Consider the following 13,763-nt stretch of genomic DNA (forward strand, 5'->3'; position numbering starts at 1 on the left):
TTATGTTACTTTACAAGCAAAATTATGAATTCTTGAAGGTATGCTCTTTTGTATGGTAATTGGAGGGTCTTGCATGTACGCGCGTATAAGCCAACAATAACGCAATATGAATGAAAAAGTTGAAAAAGAAAAAAGAAAAAAAAAACGAAGAGAAAGAGTCAAAGGTGAGTCCGTTCATGCAACGATTTTTCAGTGCAAATCAAAAACGAATTTTTCTATTTGTGCACTCAATTCCACGTTCACTCGTACCGAGCATTTTAGTTGTCTTGTATTAAATCTTCTGTCAGTTACTAACCAGGGATGATCTATGAATAGATTCTATGAACTCTGACTTTAATTTGGTTTACTTGTAAGTGTAGGACCGAAAATCTATGTGATCTTTTATCAGGCCCGCAAGGACGCTATGGGTATTCGGATGGTGCCTAAAGCTTGGCCCAAAGTACATTTCGATTTTTTTTAAATGAACGAAGGTTCCTTTGCAAATGTTCGTCATTCAAAGGCTTTTGGGTAGACAGTTCCGTACTGCCTGCCGCTTGGGAGAATACCGAAAGTACGTATTTTGTAACTTGTACGAGTTTCAAATGTAAACATTTGTCTAGTCGACCAATATCAGAAAAATAAAATGCATCGTGTCAAGGTCAGACTATTCGTTGTGGCTATGTCAGACGGTTTACCAATTACAACATTATCCAACAGATTATTGTGTTAAACTTTCACCCATATTTACATCTTTATTACTCTCTGCTAACACAATTTAAAACTAATCCAATGGATTAAAAACATGTATTTCCCATTTTAATGTTGCGAAAGCTTTTATCGGAAGTCGGTAAACTTATTTACATATTTTGTGTTCAAACCGTAAAACTTTCCTCCGTGAATCATAATAAATTCCACAGTCATATCGAGAAAAAACCGCGCTGTCCAGTGAACCGATATGGGTGAAGGGAAAAATAAATGTTAAAAAAGTTCTACCCAATCCACTGAACCACATTATTCAATATGTGTGAATAAAACCATATTTTAAATGAAAATCGTGTGGATCGATTGGATAGTAGAGCGATATATATATACATACGGTGATGGTGGTTTACGATTAATTGGTGTGCAGCGTAATGAATAAACATAATGTTCTGGGTTTTAGAGATTTGTTTTGTATTAATAATAGAAACGTGGTGCTGGTTAAACAGAAAAACACCTCCGCCTCCGCCATTGTCTTGGTAATTATATTTTGAAGAGGATCATATTGAATATTCAATGAACAACACTGAATTTGTCCATTTATTCAATTATTATGTCTATGTCAATATATTGGAGGGCAACATCACAAAAAGGCGCAACTACATTATCTCTGGAACTAATCAATCAATTTTCATATTTCTCATATGAAGTTCAAAAAATCAGAAATAATTCAAGGGTTCGTGAATAGTATTTTATTTAAGAAGGGAAAAAGCTGGAAATTGTATTTTGAGGGTCTTGTTTGGTGCCCAGACGGGCACCTGATAACGTTTTTCACAGCTAAGGCTCCCGAAGTTTCAGCTGAGATGAGAAAATGGCCATTTATGCGTTGTGATTTTTTAATGGAAACCATTTGCGTAGTGTCAGATATATGATTTTTACGCCCTTTTATAATGTAGCCCTCGAAGAGATCCAAATTATGGTCGAAGTAATCGTAACATGCCAAAGGAATAATTACGATGGATACGGATTGGATGTGAGGCTCTTGAACGAAATTTATTGATCCGAGCCTTTAACCAAGTCAAATAATCATTTACCAAACAATTCCTATCATTTGGCCCATTGAAGATATTTGACTTAAAACCGAGACGTAACTTTTTGCCACCGTCAATAAAATTTAACTTTAACGTTGTTGAGTACAAATAATTTCAGCCGTTTTACGCATATAAACTTGATTTTTTACTACCTTCATTAAATTAGGCGAAAATGAATATTAACGACCACTTTACCAAGACCTTATTACTTACTTAATAAGCAATTATAAATGAAAGCTTCTCTAGACGCTACCTTTCAAGTGATTATACATACAAAAAGGTTAATCTGAATTTGAATTAGATTGATTGAGCTATGGGATTCTGTGTATACTACATCGATCAGACATTCTATAACTGGCTGTATTATACACCCAGTAGTGGATTAACGATATATATGTTACGGAAAAATCCGTGGTGTTGCAGAAAAAAAAGGTTGCTGGTCTGCATTGTTCAATCTCGTCAAAAACAGTACAAAAGAACAAAAGATTTTAATTTTCAGAATGAAAATTGAAAAAAGTCTGCCTGCGGTGCTAATACTGTTATTGTATTTCAACAAATTACACTGCGTACCTATTGATTATTTGTATGGGGTATAAAAGGAGTATTAGGTCTATTATATCGTTTGCAGTATTTCGAATACCTATATTGTGTAAAAAATAAATTTTCCGATTTCGAATATTCCTTTTAATTCGGATATTATCGTACGTAGAGAACACATGGCGTAATCAAAGCTTATTCGGTACATTGCGAATGTAATATAGAAATATCAAAGGTGGAGGATTCCATTTTTTTCTTGGCGTTTTCCTTTCGTGACAAAATACCAACACCAATCAATTAATGACGGTAAAATTGACAATAATACTCACAGCATTCAATCTGTTACTTCTCATCTCTCAATAATAGGCTCTGCCTTGACCCAAAACTAGTCAGCCTTGAAAGTTCATAAAGTTAGATGATTGTAGTAAAAAACGCACCTGATGATCTTTCCATGGTCTCACACAAACCAGTCAGGAAAAATTTTCAGGTTTTAGGTAAGATGTGACCCTAATACTTTATTTAGGGTTTAGGTCAATTCAGATTAAGTTAAGATCATTTAAGTTCAGATGGGAGCAGATTCTAGTATTTTCAGGACCACTTCAGATTAAAATAGTCAACTTCCCATACTTCATCCATTTTACTATGCACTTGTACTATGTACTGTTTACTTATACTCTAGACATTTAAATTAAAAATTAAAAAATTTATACTGAAATTTTTACCTACAAAAGCACACATCCGTTCCGTCAATGACATTAGCAACTTTTTATTCTCTCGAGAAAATTGAATGATTGGCACTTTAGTTCAACAGGCAACGTATTGGTTATATCAACAAACAAAAAATATGCCTCACTGAGGGAAAAAAATTCATAAATTACCGTACCAACTTGCTATGATATGCATGCCAAACGAGAAAGCTTTTCTAACACACAATTAACCTTTTGAAAAACTATTTGAAAAAAGATCATCAAAAGATTACCTTCCAATAAATGATCCAAATGCCAAAGTCATTTCTTTTTGCTATTTTTTTTTGCGCTTCAATAGATAATAAGCAACAGCTATCCACTCTATGAATTACGCTCCGCATTCATTCATACGATAAGTTTGTTTACAGAAGAAAAAGCTCTCTCATATTTATATTTATATACTAAAGCTCTCAAGGTGAATTCGTTCAAATGAATATTATAGTCATACCAGACACGGTGAGCTTGAAAAAATGTTTATTCAACTTACTATAAAAGATGTTTGTTGATAGTCATGAACAACCTGATTGGTATCGTTGTGAAGCTCAGACCTCAGGCTAAACAACAATATTTTTGTTATGAAGTCTCCCAGTAGTGTCTACATAGTCTTCCAGGAGTCCAAAAACAACGAAAAATCAACCTAATCAAAAAATTTCCCATCGAAATATTTTCTTGTTGCGTTATTTTTAGTCGTGTAGTGGTGCCAATAAAAACATTTCGAGTCCAAGACAGGTCGAATACATTTTTTTCAACCTCACCGTCCGGAGTTTCCATTGAATGGAAAAAACAATCTACAATACGCCACTGACTATCGTACGGAGAGGCAACAATACATAAAGGATTCTCTCTTTTCACTCGCACTTTATAATATAAAAACGAACCACACTAAATTCCTGAGGGAAAAAGCGATGAAAATGCGAAGTAAAATATTTCCTACTTGAGCGTACTGGTTCGCTCTTTTCGACTCAGTTGTAAAAGGACATTGATCGGGAACGGTTATAACCAAGTAAATATTGTATACAAAATCGACAACTGAATGATAATTTTTCTGTGCATTTTTGTGCTTTGCATGAGTAATGTGTGTGTGAATTTTTAAAAGCTGCCATCAACACACTATCTGTTGCATACAGAAAATGGTGTACAATTTGTAAAAAGTTTATTTTTTTGTAGCTGCGAGATGTAAGGTGGACTTTCTTTAGTGTTTGATAATTTCGTTCAGTTTTCAGTGAATTTGAGCGCCTGGAATACCAGTGTGATATATCTGGGGTGTGTTTATTTTTCGTTGTACGACTTTTTTTACGTAAAGTTGTGATGATAATTGAAGTTGAATTAATATTGTGAAAATCGGCAGATTTTGTTTGGGAGCGATAAGGTCAAGGTATGTATACGTGTGCAGTCCATTTTATCTATTTTATCTTTGCAACAACTTTTGATTGATGGATCAATATAATGTGTAATACCCAGTTGAAGTTGGATTTTTTATACGAACACCAACTGCACCTTCAAATAGTTGTTCAGTTATTAAATTTGGTCATCTTGAAATTTCCAAACACAAAAACTTCTTCCTAATATCATTTTTAGTGAAAATATTGATCCGCTCGAAAGTTGTTAGTATTTTCTGTCATATTTTACAAAAATGAATATGAACGGGAGAAATAAACAGGAAATTTGATTGAGGGGGGTTAGAATATCAAAACTAATAAAATTCCAATGCGATCGAGATATTTCACAACTCATAATACGAAAATGTTTTTTCTTTCTTTCTATTTCGATGGAACGACATGGGCTGTTCGTTTTTTTATATATATCGAATGGGATGTTTATATAATGTGAATGAAGTGTGTGGTTTCCAATGTTTTTATTTATCTCAAATTTTCAGACAAGTACAACAATAAAGCATAGAGAACCCAATTCAACTTTTTTGAACGAAAAAATAATAATTTTTTGTTTTCGTTTTTGTTTCCTTTCATTTATTGTATCTCTATGATTCGAACGGCACACACTCTGTTTGTTTTATGCCAAATTATTGACAAACTTTTGGCAATAATGTATAGGATATCATTATTACATTTTTAGATGGTTGTTCAAATAGAGTGACATTCTACTCCGATGCGGGGTTAGACGAGATAAAAACAAAACTTATTTCATCCACCACCAATATTATAGGATCGAGACACATAAACAAACATAAAACATAAATTGAACTTTGCCATAGTGAATTTTCTTCATTTGTCGTACACAGTCTCTTTATGTTGTGGAGAGAATGATGTACAATTTATAAACATTTATAAACCCAACGAAATGAAACATTGTTGTTGTGGCGTTGCATAGAAAAAGGAAAAAGTTTTCAATATCATTGGGAACATTACACATAGGGAAACATTTAAAGAACTAAAAAGCTTTTGAAAAAAAACTAGAAGAAAAGAAGAAAAGAGGAAACAAACAGTGAAAAAAGTGGAGAACTTAGCAGACGATGCGACGTCAGGCCCATACGATATCTAGTGCGATCGTAGAAAAAAGTAAAGAACTAATTCAGTAAAAACTTTACAAAATATCGTAGAAATTGTGCATAGTGCAAGTACAAGTACAGGCTTCCACGATCAACAGATGTCACGTGTGACTTGTACTTCTTAGCAATTTCGCTAATCTTTTATGTCGCCACTTTCTATAGGGAAATGACAGGACAGTTTCCCGAAAATGTATGGAAAATTTTATCACAAAAATTCACCGAAAAAATTCAAAGAAACTCACCTGTTATGCTTTCCATTGTATTCGGACATAGCCTCTTTAGGTCGCCTAGGCATATTTGAACACAAAACACTTTTTACTCGATGCAAAAACAAAAAGTTTTTTTTTCGTTTTGTCGCGACAAAAACACAGAAAATATTTCGACACAACTGTGACACTCCGCTGTTATAAGTACTAGAATGAATGTTTGCTGTGTTCACTTCGGCGGTAAAATATTTTCATTCAAAAAAGTGTCGGACATTTGTGTAGAAATTCAGTTTTTGTTGTGTACAAAACGGACGTAATGTGTACAAAACATCTTTTTTGTGTACAAAACGGGCTAAATGTGTCCAAAAAATAATGAACCTCATTTTCCTATGACGGGCCTTAAATTTACACCTTTTCGGGGTGATATTTTTCCCGTTATGAACCTCTCATCGCAAAGCTTTGTATATCTACGATATTTTGGTAATAACTTGCGCCATCTGACACACTGCAATTTCATTTGTACAACAAATACTCATGGTTCTTTTATCTGTTTAGGATAAAACTGTTGATCCATGAAGTACGTAGAAACATTATTTGAGTTAAGCTAAATATGATAAGATAATCCTAGATTAAGTTAATAATTATTGTCATACATACCATGCATTCTACTCGTAAAACTCTATAACTTTCTCTTCTTGGAAATCAAATTTTTTGTTCATCATTTTACATATACACGTATACATCTATCACTTAACACTTAATCTAACGGTCATGATCGATAGAACCCATTTTCATAAATTCTTGTTTCCTAATTGATATTGTAAAAGCTTTTTCTGTTTTAATAATCGTTTTTGGATAGACTTTCAACCAATTTTGCTCATCTTCGAAAAAATACCATCTGAAACAGAAACTGGAAAAAAACAAAAGAATTCTGTGAAGTTTAAAACACGAATTTGCAACTTGGAAAAACGTTTAAAGTTTCATATTTTTTGTTCAAATTTGACTGGAACATTTCTGTTGTATTCCAACAGAAATTAAAACTGCAGGTTAAGGGAAGCACTCACAGAAAAAAAAAACTTTCAAAATTGGATAAGATTTACTTAAATTATCAACTGTGGACACGGAAGACATCAAGTGTTACAAACAGCATATATAGCCAGTTAGCCACTAGCACATCGTACGGGTCTAAAAAAAATCATGATGATTACGACCATTTATATTTCAACTCTACTTGTGCCTTGTTGATATTCCACCAGCATCAATATATTTTTGTTTGTTTATTTGTTGAAATAATCGTTTTACGATTATTTTCTTCTTCTTCTCATTTCTTCCATATGATTGTTCGTCATCTTATAAAAAAGAATTTTCGGGGCTATTGAAAATACATAACGACATAATGGTCCATTATTTCGATGGTAATGGCAAACGAGAAGTGCGCCTTCAAAAAAACTCAATTTAATTTTATTTATATTTACTTTTCCCGATTGTAAAGCACTACTTAAGTACTCGCTGAAGAAGACCTCGTTATTCAATATTGATGGACTCTGCAGAAGACCCCATTTTCATTTCTTTGATTGCCTTTGATGTCTTATTCCTTTTATTCTTAGAGAACCGATTTTACCTAACATAGAAACCTAATACAAACATTTACTTTTTTGGCTTTGGGATCATTCAAAAATAACGAACAGCTTTCTCAGTGCTGTCATCAAAATTAAATCCTAAATAACTCGTCCTTAAAAGTTAGTACTAGGTTTTACCCTCAATGAACCCTTTAAAGGGGTCATATAACATAGTTTTAACTTTACAAAGCGCGTTTTTCTCCAGTTATTTAGGATTTAGTTTGATGACAGCGCTGAAAAAAGTGTTACATAATTTTTGAATGATCCCTTTGTCTGTAAACGCCTGAAAATTTGAACATTTACTAGTGTTAGCAATGAATTTACAATGTACAATCTTACCGCGGTTTTAACTCTCCAAGTTTGCAGTGGTGAAAACTTATGAGTGAAAGTTATCGCGCAGGTGAAATTTTATCGATATCATATAAGCTAGCTCGTTACTTAAAAGGCTCATGACCTACTATTTTCCAGAAAATCATTATTTTACCACAGATTCAAACTGTTTTGCTTCTTTTGATAAAGAAATTTTCACCCGTTTATTAAGGCTATAATAATCGCAACACCACATAACGACTAAATCTGTTACTTCCTTTGTTCACTATTCTATTTGATGTCATGCTGTATAAACGAACGTGTTCTTCCACGGCAGAGTAAAATAAACCAGGCAGTAGCGGTTCATTTTCGAAACGTCAAACAAGGGACCTAATAAACTGTATGAAAATGAACTCAAATGAACATTGACATAAATTGAAAATTTTTATACGCAACAAATATAGGGCTACTAGATAATTCAGGTCCCAAGTCAAAACAGCGCTCCTGCCTGGCTAACTTTACTCTGTCGTGGTTCTTCTCTTATTTTTGTCGATAACAGATTACTAGTCGTTAGATCCATAGATTACATTTAAATTGAACTTTATCTTTAAAAATTGCTAAAAATGGAATCCTAATTGAAAGTTCACCCAATTGCATATAGCACAGCGCACATAACTTGTGGACTGGGACTAAAAGTAACATTGCTCTCAGGTGAATAGCGTTCCATCGTACAAACCTCCAAATTCCATATATTTCACATTTTTACATGTATCTTGTTGAAACATTTTAAAATAATTTTATGTTTATTCATCCCGACGAGTTGTGCGAACATACCAGTGCTGGGTATCTGTTTTGTTAGCAACCCAGTTATGCAAGGGAATTGGAATTTGTTTCGAGCGAAAATGTTGGAAAAATGTAAACTAACTTTGCTGCGAAATAGATTTATGTAAAGCATATTTCATATACCTCTTGTTGTGCATGGGAACAATACATTGCACAGGGTAGGGAAAGTTAATAGTTGAATATGTTCTTGTTCAAATAGAGAAAAAAAAAACCGAAGATAATATTACTATTTTACTGCACAAACCGACAGTATTGGTCGGTAATCGACACATTTTTCCGACAATCGTACTTATTTGCATAAATGATCATTATTGAGAAAATAAACAAATTATATCTCTTATACATATACCGAACCCATTTTCATTGTTTTATGGTAATGAGGCTGTTCGACTTAATGTAGGTCAAACGATTCGTTGGCAGTGCTTCGTTTTATATACATTTTATATACATAAAGGGGGAGATAGAAATTTAAATAAACCTTGAAATTGCAACTTGATACTTTTTATTTATTCCGTTCAGACAACTGAAAATCTTTTTAGTCACAGGTCAGGTCATGGAGAGTAAGTACAATTTTCCTCAGACTTTGATGAATGTAATATGTGATCAGGATTGTTGTTATCCTATGCAATCTTCCTTAATTCCTCTCTTTTTTTTAAATACTCAATGATGGGTAATGGGCTCACAAATTACTTCAACTGAATCGTGTCCAAGCCATATGAAAATCAATTCGCAAGTTTTTGGCCCTGCGGTGTAAATTTCATAAAATATTCCATGCTTCTGTTCCATTAAAATTTGCAGCACTCTTTATGCATCGCAAACAAGTGAAATAAATGAATTTGCAGTCGCTTTACACGGTAACGAAACTAATTTTCGTAATTAATTTTACATGCTTCAGTGCTGTAATTCCGTTATTTTCGCCATGCAAGAGCAACAGATTGTAGCTTTTAGCATATCAGATTGAAGATTGAATACGAAAATTGAAAGAAAATATTTTCCACTAGCGCTAGCTTCTCCTATTTGAGTAAACAACACTGTTGTTTTAATTGGAGATATTTGGTTTGCATAAGTTAATAATAGAAGCATGTGAAGGAAAGTAAAAAAAATGTAAAAGGAATTTGGCGATAGTGTGAGTTGTAGCTTGACTGACTTTAAGTCTAGCATAAAATCGCTGTTGAGTTATTCCTAATTTATTTTGCATGAAATTCGCTTAAGTATAAAAAGTATATTATCGTTGACAGGTTCCAAATAAACTTTATATAAGCTCTCGAATAGTCGAATCTGTTTGTGTAGTGGTACTTAAAATAGGGTACTGAAACTTGACAGTGTGTCACACAACTGAAAGACACTGTAAAAACCATTTCGTATGAAAAAGCCAGGTAAATATAGTGAGGAGGTAATGCCATTCAGACGAGCGGCCTACCTCACTATATTTATCTTGCAAAAAAGTACTCTTTTTTTCATAAATAATTCTTTATTATCACTTCTTTTTACACTAGTGTGAAGTACAAAACAGGGCTCTATTTGACAGCTGACGACTATGATTACTTTCGCTCGAGGCGCGTTGGTTACTTCCTTCTTTGTAACAATTTTCAACAGATCGATGCAAAATCACTTCATTAGTTTCATCATATCTTTTGCTCAATGACTGCTCATTGCTTATTTTCGACGTAACTATCAATAGCAGATGACATATCATCACAAACTCTCTTCGAGCAACAAGAACAACGTTTTGCAGCCAAAGATGAACACAGATTTCTCATATATGCGAGGTGTGATGAACCGTTAACAAAAACAAAGATGACAGTTCGGGGGAGGAAACGCCTATTTTCACCTTAACAGAATGGCATTTAGTTGTTGTTTTGTCAGATGACGAAATTTCTATGTATAAGAACTGACGAAAAACTCATGTCTAGTTGCTTAAGTTCAATTGTTGACTTTAGCTGATTGTAACATTTACATCAGTGTAAAGGTACACATTTCTCTTATCTTTAGTCTCCAGCCTTCTATAGTATGAAACATTAATTGATCAGATTTCAAAATGTTATTGACTTCCATTTTGGAAAAGATAAACAGTTGTGCACAATAGCTTGTTTTCGTCGTTGCAAATAAAACGAATTGAATCAAATTGTTATCAATTTTAAACACTCAATCGATTCCCCTATCATTTTCCATTAATATATTTTATCCGAAAATCGAATCAATATTTTGCAGTTGTTTGATTCATTATATGTAATTAGACGTTTAACGAAATGAACAAACAGAAATTCTGTTGCAAAATAGCTGCAATGGAAAATTCGTTCCGCAACAGTCCAGGATATTTTTGTTGACGAGTATATGCGAACATAATGCTTCAAAAGTGCTACATCCGTCAGAAGTTTGGCATAATTTCGTTTCGCGCAAACATTTTATTGTTTATCCAAATTGTTTTTTGCTGATTGCTACAGTTTCGAAATTTTGTGTTCATTGTATTCAGGAAAATTCACAGTACATTGTCAATATACCGTGAAGTACTAAAACTGTTCTTTTATTTTTGGTTTTATGTTGTTTGTTTTTTAACAACCTAATCATCGGTATAATTTTGTGGTTTTGGTAGTTACATTAACCACTCCCCTGTATACTAATGGACTGAATAGATTTGACAAGATGTGCACCCATTTTACGAGTGTCATAAATATCCTATCGCAGTGGCATAACATTCTATTTAACCTTTCAGAAGACGCTACACATCTGTTACCGACCACAGAGTTGTGCGCCGTTATGGTCATAATCACAAAATATTTTACGGACGGCTATAACATCTGGTATTGACAATGATGACAAAAATAGATGATCAGCTCTACCTAACGTCGCCTTATAAAGAAAATTTTTTGCGAAAACAAAGGAAGAGAAAGATTTTACTTCAATCTGTCGAAATACTGAGACCAGATACAGTTTGTTCATTTCATTTTTACACAGTTTCTAAAGATTGTCGATATGTCAGAGTTTTTAATGTACCCAGTCAATTAAGTTTTTCCCAAATTGCGCAATATTTGAATTCGCGATAGAAATTTTAAATTTTGCGCCAAAAATTCATAATTTGAGAAGAACTTAATTGACTGGGTACATTTAAAACTCTGACATATCTAAAACTGTGTAAAAATGAAATGAACAAACTGTAAGTAAAAGATTCGAACATCCTCACGTTTGTATTCTGTCAACAGTCTACTATATTGCATATTGAATTGAATATCTATCACACCATAGAAACTACGCAGTTCCTAGGTCGTGAGAGAAAGTTACCGAAATTTTTGGTGCACCTTCATGGACTTAGAAGAGAATTTTCTATGTACTAAAAATTTCCTATGTGTCTTCACCTGTTCTAGAACGTATACCAGTTCCTCTTCACTTAAAGCCTTAACTACACTTCCTTGCATTTTGAAAACAAATTTCTTTATTTATACGTAGATTGTGTCTTAGAGAGGGACGTTAATTAATGCATAATTAACGTAACCACAAAGAAATTTGTCGGCGCCTTCCTTTCGTTGAAATATCACGGTCGTTTGTTCAATTTTTAATTCATTTTTGCAAGGCTGCCACACATCTTTGTGGTACAACACTGAACCTTTCAGTAGGAAGCCTCTAAAATGACATTGAAACTCATTTGTTAAGACTTAGCTATTTAAAATAATTAAAAAGTTAATTTAATTGAAGTGCATTGTTGCTCATAGTTTTTCTTTCATGGTCGTCATTTGGTCATTTGTGTGGTTGAATCCGTACAAAAAATTCATTTCATTTCGGAATATTTAAAATTAAGAGTGACTTTGTAATGAAAGGTATAATAGTTGTCGCATTTTCGAAAGGTTGATGTCATATGCCAGCTAGAGTCATTCCGAGTAAATTATAAAAGAAATTTCGATTATTCATCCAGTCGTTGCGTTTCACCTCAACTTTGAGTAACTTCTGCATAACTGATATTAGGGATATGATATAGATTGATTCGGGGTTTAAGAACAGAGTTCAAAATTTTAAAAAGCATTCGCGTGATGAACTTTTTCAGGAAGTGGAGGTTGCTCTCAAAAATAGAAAAACAATTCACCACTTCCCCCACTTCCTTCGGCTACAGTAATTTACTTGTAACAGAAATGTAAATGCCCTTTGCTTATTTCAAGCCTTTACACAAAATTACCAATACAAGATACCATCTTAGCGGTACAAGAGCGATTATTGGAAAATAAAGACTGGAAGAAAAACCAACTCAGCAAATTGGAAGTAGACGACATTATACAGCTTCTAACAACATGTCTGAATAATACATACTTCCAATACGACAACAAGTTATATCTACAGAACGATGGTTGCCCAATGGGATCTCCAATTTCAGGAACCATTGCTGATATATACTTACAAAAATTGGAAAAGACCATCATTCCGAAACTTCAAAAAATAGTTTTCTGGAAACGTTATGTCGACGACATTTTCGCCATAATTGATGGGGATAAGAAAAATGCAGAAAACATAAGACAAATACTCAATTCATACCACAAACAAATCCAGTTCACAATGGAAAAAGAATCTAATCAAGAAATACCATTTTTGGATATAATGATTAAAAGAACCTCGGACAGAATACTTGAAACAAGAGTATATCGTAAGAACACACACACGGACAGATATCTAAATTACAACTCATTCCATCACAAATCCCAGAAAATATCGGTAATCGATTCACTTGTTTTTCGTGCTTTCAAAATTTGCAGTCAATTACATTTACAAGACGAATTGAACCACATTAAGAAAATTTTAATAGAGAACAATTATCCGCTAAATTTTATAAATCAAAGAATATCACGAATGAGACAAAAATTTACCGATGATATATCAATTGGAAACATAAACGATCCACAAACAATTCTATCGACTAACCAACGTAATGCAGAAGTCATAGAGACGCGCACGATCGATCAAACATTAATTGAAAATTCACAAACGGAAAAAGAAAATGATGAACATTGGGTACCATTACCTTTCATAGGAAACGTATCTAATAAGGTAGGAGGCTATCTCAGAAACAGACTACATTGGAAGGTCACATTTACACCTGGCATAAAGGTCCAAAGCATGCTCAACAGTATTAAAGACAAAGAGACCAAACAACCGGCTGGCGTATATTCCGTGCCATGCAACTCGTGCAATGAAAAATACATTGGCGAATCAAAAAGGGTAGTTGATCGATTAGAAAATCATCAAGG

The 13,763-nt window shown here is 33.4% G+C and overlaps 1 protein-coding gene across 2 annotated transcripts in view; it reads left to right on the top strand.

Annotated features, from left to right (window-relative positions):
* Nucleotides 1–3,868: 3,868 nt before the first annotated feature.
* LOC119080393 (BAI1-associated protein 3) overlaps nt 3,869–13,763 on the top strand; it is a 77,661-nt gene continuing 67,766 nt past the window's right edge. For both annotated transcript variants that reach the window (XM_037188712.1, XM_037188710.1), the window contains exon 1: nt 3,869–4,427. The gene's annotated coding sequence lies outside the window, so the exon portion shown is untranslated. The remainder of the gene's footprint in view (nt 4,428–13,763) is intronic.

Source organism: Bradysia coprophila, unplaced genomic scaffold (assembly GCF_014529535.1).
Source record: "Bradysia coprophila strain Holo2 unplaced genomic scaffold, BU_Bcop_v1 contig_350, whole genome shotgun sequence".
NCBI classification, from domain to species: domain Eukaryota; kingdom Metazoa; phylum Arthropoda; class Insecta; order Diptera; family Sciaridae; genus Bradysia; species Bradysia coprophila.